This window comes from Zingiber officinale, chromosome 3A (assembly GCF_018446385.1).
Source record: "Zingiber officinale cultivar Zhangliang chromosome 3A, Zo_v1.1, whole genome shotgun sequence".
NCBI classification, from domain to species: Eukaryota; Viridiplantae; Streptophyta; class Magnoliopsida; order Zingiberales; family Zingiberaceae; genus Zingiber; species Zingiber officinale.
The window spans coordinates 126,824,967-126,832,604 of NC_055990.1; the positions used below are offsets into that span (position 1 = coordinate 126,824,967).

The 7,638-nt window shown below is 43.0% G+C and overlaps 1 pseudogene; it reads right to left on the minus strand.

Moving 5' to 3' along the window:
* Positions 1-4,004: 4,004 nt before the first annotated feature.
* On the minus strand, positions 4,005-7,002 carry LOC122052396 (annotated as a pseudogene).
* Positions 7,003-7,638: the final 636 nt, after the last annotated feature.

Below are 7,638 nucleotides of genomic sequence, written 5' to 3' on the forward strand. Positions count from 1 at the left end.
TCGGCCAGGCAATTGCTGATTGCAATCTGCTCCACCCAATTCTGCAAACGGATAGGAGCAAGTTAGAAACTAAATCCAAATAACTAACATGGCAAAGAACATACCCCGGTCGCCTGTTGTAGATTGCTATCGCCTAGCTGACCGGGAGTCATCATTGCAATTCGGAGCCGAGCATCCTCCCAGGCTTTGGCAAGAGGACCCGTGAGGGTGATCTGCTGCTCGGGGACCACTGGCCGATCAACAGCCGCCATATATTCCTCCGACGGAAGGCGCGGGACAGTTTTTATCAATCTCGGGCCGCTCGGATCACCCTGGGGAGCAGCTGCTTTACCGGACGGCTCACCACTTGAGGAAGGAAGGTCGCCCAATCGCCTAAGGCGACGCATGGTTCGCGGAGGACTGGTGGGCGGCACCTCAGAGGTAGCCCTTGGAGAGCCGCGCGACGTGGGGGTGCTCTCTATAGAGACCGTCCCGGACAGCACTGAAGCTTCATCGCCCCGCTCGGACTGCGGTTCATTAGATGGAGTTGGTTGAGAGGCTGGTTCTGGCCGTCTGCGCTTCCGAGTTGCCAGGGGGGCTTCGTCAGCTGAACGACCCTCTACCCCGACTTGAGTAGAAGGCTCTATATCGCCCGCAGCCTCGCCGAGAGAGGCAGAAGCGTCTAAGGCTTCGGGGACACTCTGAGTCCCCTCACCCTCTCCGCTGGCCGGACCAGCTAAGTCCAAGCTCCGCTCGGCGATCTCCCTATTCTTGGCCGCCTCGATCTCAGCGGCTCGTAGTTTCAGCCGCTCGGTAGCCTTTGCGCGCCATATAACTTTGGCTGCAGAAACAAAGAATAAATCAGTTAGAACAAAAGAAAGAGGATGATAGGAGAGCTTACTCATGCTGCAAGGCAGATCGGCGGGAATAGAAGACAAGCCGAATATATACATCACTCCCGGAAGGAGCAGCTTGTCGATGTGGTAGTGCTGGCCAACCAGCCGGTCGGTTGCATGAAGGTAGGTCGGATCGCCCCTAAACTTGCCGAGCTCTGGTTGCGTTAGCATCGTCGTCTGCCACTTGATTCAGAAGGCCGGTGGCTCGGGAAAGTGCATATAGAAAAAATGCTCCTTCCAATGTTTGTTGGAGCTCGGCATATTATCAAAAAGGACGAAACCTATCCTAGATTGGAAAACAAAAGTACCCCACTCGGCTTGCTTAGGGTAGTAGAAGTAGTGGAACACTTTGGGGTCTAATGGGATGTTGTTTAGTTTAAAGAGCACTACTACCCCGTTCAGCAACCTAATGGAGTTCGGAACTAGTTGACCGAGCGGGATGCGAAAATAATTGCACACTTGTAAGAAAAACTTATGTGGAGGAAAGCGTAGCCCGACTAAAAATTGATCTCGAAAAAAGAGGACAGTGCCGGGCGGCGGTTCATGAGGCCGGTCGGCGGGGGTGGCTAATACTATGTAGTGGTCGGCAGGGATTTCATAAGTCCGAGCGAGGCGCAGCGCATCCTCCTCGTCAAACCGGCTCTCCATGGTCGTGTACCAAAGACCAGGAGCGCCGGCGGTCGGCTGGGAAGTGCTAGTCATGGTCGAAACACAGTAAAGAATTCGAGACAAAAAGAAGGGTTCGAACAAGAAAGAAAAGGTGGCAAACTGAAGGGGGCAGCTAACAGAAAAAAGAAGAGGGAGGGAACGAGGAAAAGGAAGGCTTACGAGCAAAAGGAATGATCGAAAGGGGCCTCGGGGTCGTCGGGGAGCTAAGACACGAGGTCGCCGGAGCAGAAAGAACAGCGGGAAGTCGAAGGTCGACGAAGCAAGAATGCGGCGGAGAGAAGAGGTCGCGAGATTTATAGCGGTAGCCTCGAACGGCCTCAGCCGTCCGATTCAGGTCGTGAAGAACGAGGCAATCATCCAACCGCTCATTTTAAACGGCGGCTATCCCATCGGACGTAACGCCGCCACCATACGCTGACAGAAGCGAGATCGCCACGTGTCAGCAGGACACAGGTCGAATTTAATGAGCGCCCCTTACCGCGCGTAGCGCACGTGATTGGCAGTAGGGAAGAGGATTCGCTTGGAATACAAGGCACGGGCAAGACACCGCCGAACGGATGAGCATCCCTAAGCTTGGCCGAGCGGACTAATGCAGCGGCCGTTACTCAGTCAGATCGGCAGTCCAGTCAGTCGGACTTCACCTCCTTCGACTAGACTTGAGGGGGAGGCAAGTGATCCGGCGGTTAGAACAGGGGACCCCCATTTTGAGGGGTCAACGTCACGTGGAAGTCAGAGGGCCAGGTGGCCGACCGGAGAAGGGTGGACCGGTCGGCCGACCGGAGAAGGATGGGCCGACCTCCCGGCCGGCCGACCGGTGAATAACTGATGGCAAAAGGCGCCTCGACAAGAGTCGGGGTTCCGACGCTTGATTGAATAGTAACGAAGGGCCGAGCGGAAGTCATGCTCGGCCGTAGACATAAGGTAACATACTGCTAGCAGTCCCCACATAGCACCTTACCGAGGATCTCCCCAGCATACCGATGCATATGGAGGGCTGGACGTGATGTGAGTGCCGGCCGGCCGGACGTGAGATGAGTGCCGGCTGGCCAGACGGGAGATGAGTGCCGGCTGGCCGGACGGGAGATGAGTGCCGCCCGGTCGGACGGGAGATGAGTGCCGGCCGGCCGGACGCCCCGGCATGGAGTAGGGAGAGAAGGACAAGGAACATCTTATGACAACTGTCAAGTCCTATGACTAGGCCATACTCCAAATCTGGCGGCAAGGTGTTCCGCTGTCCCATCGAAGACGTGTCTGGACTGTAGCAGTATGGTGTCAGGTAAGCTTTCTGACAAACACATACCAAGGTATGGGCTAAGGACACGTATTTGCCTCGGTAGGTGTGCGTGAGCTCTTTCACCGCTCTATATAAGGAGCCATATACTTCGCCGAAGGTACGCGTTCTACAATTTTTGCAGCCACTTCTTCACTGTTAGCTTGCCTGACTTGAGCGTCGGAGGGTTGCCGTCGGGAACCCCTTCCCGGCCCGACTTCTGTGCAGGTTCGTTGGAGGTTCGTACGATCAGTCGACGATCTACGTCGGCGACTCGGATAGCGCCACGTGCCCAGCGTCCGTTGATTCAGCTTTCGGACAGGATCATATATATTCTGTATGACTCTTAGTAAAGTTCACTAACTGTTCAACTTCAGCAATAAAATCATCTCTGATAAATTCATTTTCTAATTTATTATACATCCAAACTTTGTTTATATACATTATTACCTAATGAGAATATAATTTGAAATATTATTAAACTTATACAATTTAAATTAAGCTTAAATAAAGTAATCAAACATAATACTATAATAATTAAATAAATCTCAAATTTTCTTCACACGGTCTTTTTATTAAACATAATTAAATCATTTAAGTTGTTAAATCTAGTGAGAGTATCATGAGCTCAATTCATACACAAGGTCTATGTATCATATTAAACTTTAGGAATTTGTATCGAATAACTTATAATCAATTTCAAGTTGTCTAAATATTATTTTAACTGTATGGTTATGTTTTTATTTCTTTTAATGTGTATTTGATATAGGTTTGAGGTGATAATTCATACTATTATAAGTCAAATAAGAATACAAATACTACAAGAAAAAAAGTTAATAGACAACGCTTTTAAAGCGTTGTCTTTGTACTTGAAAAAGTGTTGTTAAAGGCATTGTTATTAAAAGTTTGCTCAACAAGAACACTTTTAAAGCGTTGTCGTTTGTAGTAAAGACAACGCTTTTGCAACGCTTTAAAAGCGTTGTGTATTTTTTACAAAAACATCATTATTGCAACGCTTTAAAAGCGTTGTTATTTTTGGCAAAGACAACACTTATGCAACACTTTAAAAGCGTTGTCTTTTTAAAAAAATTAAAAAAATCTATTTACAAAATCATTTTTTTATATTTACAAAACTATTAATTTTCTTTTACCATATCTAGATTCGAATTTGACATATAAAATAACATTAATTAGCTCAGCTAATGATTTCAAACTCGTACCAAATAATATAATTCAATTACAAAATATTAATATTTACAAGAAAATTCAACTATACACATCAGTAATTTTTTATATTTACGGCACCTTCCGGGCCACTGCCTGTCATATCATCTGAACTGCATCATCCTTCTTAGAAGGGTACTGGTACTCGAAGTAGCCTTCCACTTCCTTTAACCTTTTCCACATCCGGGTCCAATCCTGTTGGCTCACAGATCTAAGCAAATCGATGAGGAAACCTTTCCCTGTTGCATTTGATGTCGGAACAAAGATGCAAAAGTTGGAATAGTCAAGAACATCTTCATACGGGAGCTCAATATCATCACTTATGATGACAGGAACACAATGGCTCGCTATGGCATCGAATAGCCGGTTGGAAGATGGGCAGCGATATTGAGACAAAATTTTGAAGAATGCATCCCCTGACTCGCTTCAAGTGTTCCATTCTCATAGAGACTTCCTGATGCGATGTGCACATCTTTTTCATCCTTAAGAAGATCAAACAGTGCTCTTCTAACTAGACCTCCCTGAACAGAAAAGATCTTTCAGATAATTGATATTAACGGTAATTTATTACTAAATTAAAAGCAAAGACAATTTTATTTACTAAGACTACATGATTGTCAATAAGAAACAGCATTGAATTAGTTTTCAAGAACGGATCTTTTAAGAAACAGGAGAGAGCAAAACACTTACACCTTTCCTGTCGATACCTCCTTGAAAGTACAGTAAGGTTGGGCGACCATCAAATCCAGAAGAATCGTTGATGAATGTGGTGATCAAATGCTTGTAAGGAGCAATTATGTCTTTCTCTTGTAATAGCTGAAAATAAATGTTACAATTCACATCATACAATAACTTTTAAAAGAAAAAGAATTAAGCATAAAATAACGGAGAATAGAACAAACAAAAAATACATGTGCGGCTTTGTTTCCGTCATGGAAATATAGCAAAAAGAATAGCATAATTGGAGAAGCTAGGGAAACCATTGTGAGACCTAAATATATAATTAGAGATACAGTGCAAAAAGAACAGCATATATTTCATTTGAGTTCTTACACATGAACTAAAGTCGAAATCAGCATATGTTCTGATTTCTTTGGTTTGCAGAACTTGTAGTTTTATCAAACACAATTTGACTTGAAATTTTCCAATAGCAAATGTAGTTTTCCGGTGTACTAAACTATACATATAAAATATGACTTTGATTCTAGAGTGCAAAGAAAGGATGACCCTTCACTTATCGTCTAAAACTCAAACAGGTTGCTATATTTTTTGATTCAATTGATTCCTTAAACTTGCAATATATACTAAACAAGTCCATCCCATTGGTACACTTAAAACACAAGAAACAGGTTACTGACTGAGCATCTAATCACATCACGTCAACACCAGATTATCAACAGAATATAACAACTATGTAAATTCAACCATGAAGCATTGAAAGGAAAAGATGTGTATTTAGAGTTGCAATACATCTCACTATCATTGAAATAGTTCTCCATCCATTCATCTGAGGATGGATCCAAGACTTCATTACTGAAAAGAAATCTATCATCTATCACAAATTCTTTGATTAGAATAGCTGGAAATCCACATCTACTGCTAGAAAAATTCTTTCCGAGGTAAGAAAATTAAAACCTGAACACGTGAGATTCGACTGTAAATTTTGTGTGCATATTTTTGCTGATGTCGAGTCCTCCCGAACCTAAAGTAAAAAAATCAAACGCACCAAGTGGATGCTTTAGCCTAATTTGAATAAAGTATTAAGATGAATCTAATTTATCTATCTGAAGAAACAGTCTTGGAACAAACTACTTCAGAGGATAAATGCTCATTGACGACTGTGGCACCATCAACATCAGAAAAAAAATTTAGAACACGACGCCTTTTCACTCTTGATGCCTCGTTTGCTTCCTCCACACCCTTCTCGACCTCATCTGCTACCATTTATCTCACTTGAGATTTAGAAGGACTTGAAACAGTCAGAAGAGAAAGCAAAGTTGACAAACACACCTCCAAAATCCAATTTGTCTAAGTCGAAATCACCAAATCCTCGAAGTGGAGTTTGATTTCCCATCGTATCATCCCATAGAGGTAAAGCTGTGAATTTGAGAAATAGGTACTAAAACGTAAATTCCCTTGGAAAAAAAAAAGAAGAAGAATTAGTTGTAGAAAACAAACCAAATTGGGAATATGTTGATAGGCAACATTCTTCTTCTTGCTGCCATTGCCACATATCGCTCCTACAAATTCCACAGGACATTAGTACGGAGTTTCAAAAATTATTTTAACTGAGCACTCAAAATCTCAAGTTCCGACAGATCATCAAACAACAAGCTGCTTCAGTCAAAAATGGTAATGGATGCGATATCATCCATAATTGTGTTGCCTCGAATCACACCCAAAGGGCTCTCAACTCGATCAAGGATGAGATCTAACTCGGGGAAGAAAGCACGAATGGATCGGCCTTGCTCGCCACCTGTGGTGGCAGAGCGAGCGACGAGGAAGCAAAGAGACGACCCGTTTCCCTGTTCCTTTCATACTCTCTGCGATTCTCCATCCTCCGTACTGCTTTCCGCCTTTGCAAACCCTAACAAAAAAAAAGATGAAACAAGGATGAATCGGCTTAAACAAATCCCCCCAGGCCGTCAATAACAATTTTCTCTGACAAACTAGAGCAAGAAAAAGACCGAGCTGCAAATATCGATCTTCCAAAGAGGAGGCCAAGTGCGGAGGGCGGCGATCCAAGAGCGGAGTGATTAGGGCATTTGCTATTTGACGAAGAGGTGAAGGAATTCAGAGGAGAGGAGGTTCGCAGAGAGGAGTTCGCCGGAGAGGGGTTTGCTAGAGAGGAGTTGGATGGAGAGGACGTGAGAGGAGGAGTTGGAAGGAGAGGGCGTGAGAGGGGTTCGGGAAGATAGGCATGAGATGAGGAGTTGTGAGAGGGGTTCGGGAAGATAAGCATGAGATGAGGAGTTGTGAGAGTGAAACCTAAGGGTACTTGATCCAACGGTTTGTATTATCCCATATTTAGATGAAGGTTTAATAATACACAACGCTTTTTAAAAATCGTTGTCGTAGATATTAAAAAAATGCTAATAGACAACGCTTTTCAAAAAGCGTTGTGTTTGACCCATAAAAATTACTAATAGACAACGATTTTTAAAAAAGCGTTGTCTATTAGTAAGAAAATAAAGAAATAGACAATGCTTTTCACTAAAAGCGTTGTTAAAAAGAAAAAGACAACGCTTTTTAAAAAAAACGTTGTCTTTTAAGTGTTGTAAAATCTCAATTTTCTTGTAGTGAAAATATATGAGTTGCTAAAACTATTAAATTAAGAATTAAAAATATAAATTATTTTTCCACATATTGAACTTATAGTATGTATCAATATAAATCACAAGAAACCTAGATTTCATATCAGACTAATAATATATATTATCATGCATTTAGGCTACATTTGGTTGGGTGTAATGTATTCTTACTTGTAATGTAATCAAATTTGTAATGTAATGTAATGTAATCTTGATTACATTACTACGTTTGGTAATGTAATGTATGTAATCTTTGATTACAAGGATGATTACATTCTTTTGTTTGGTG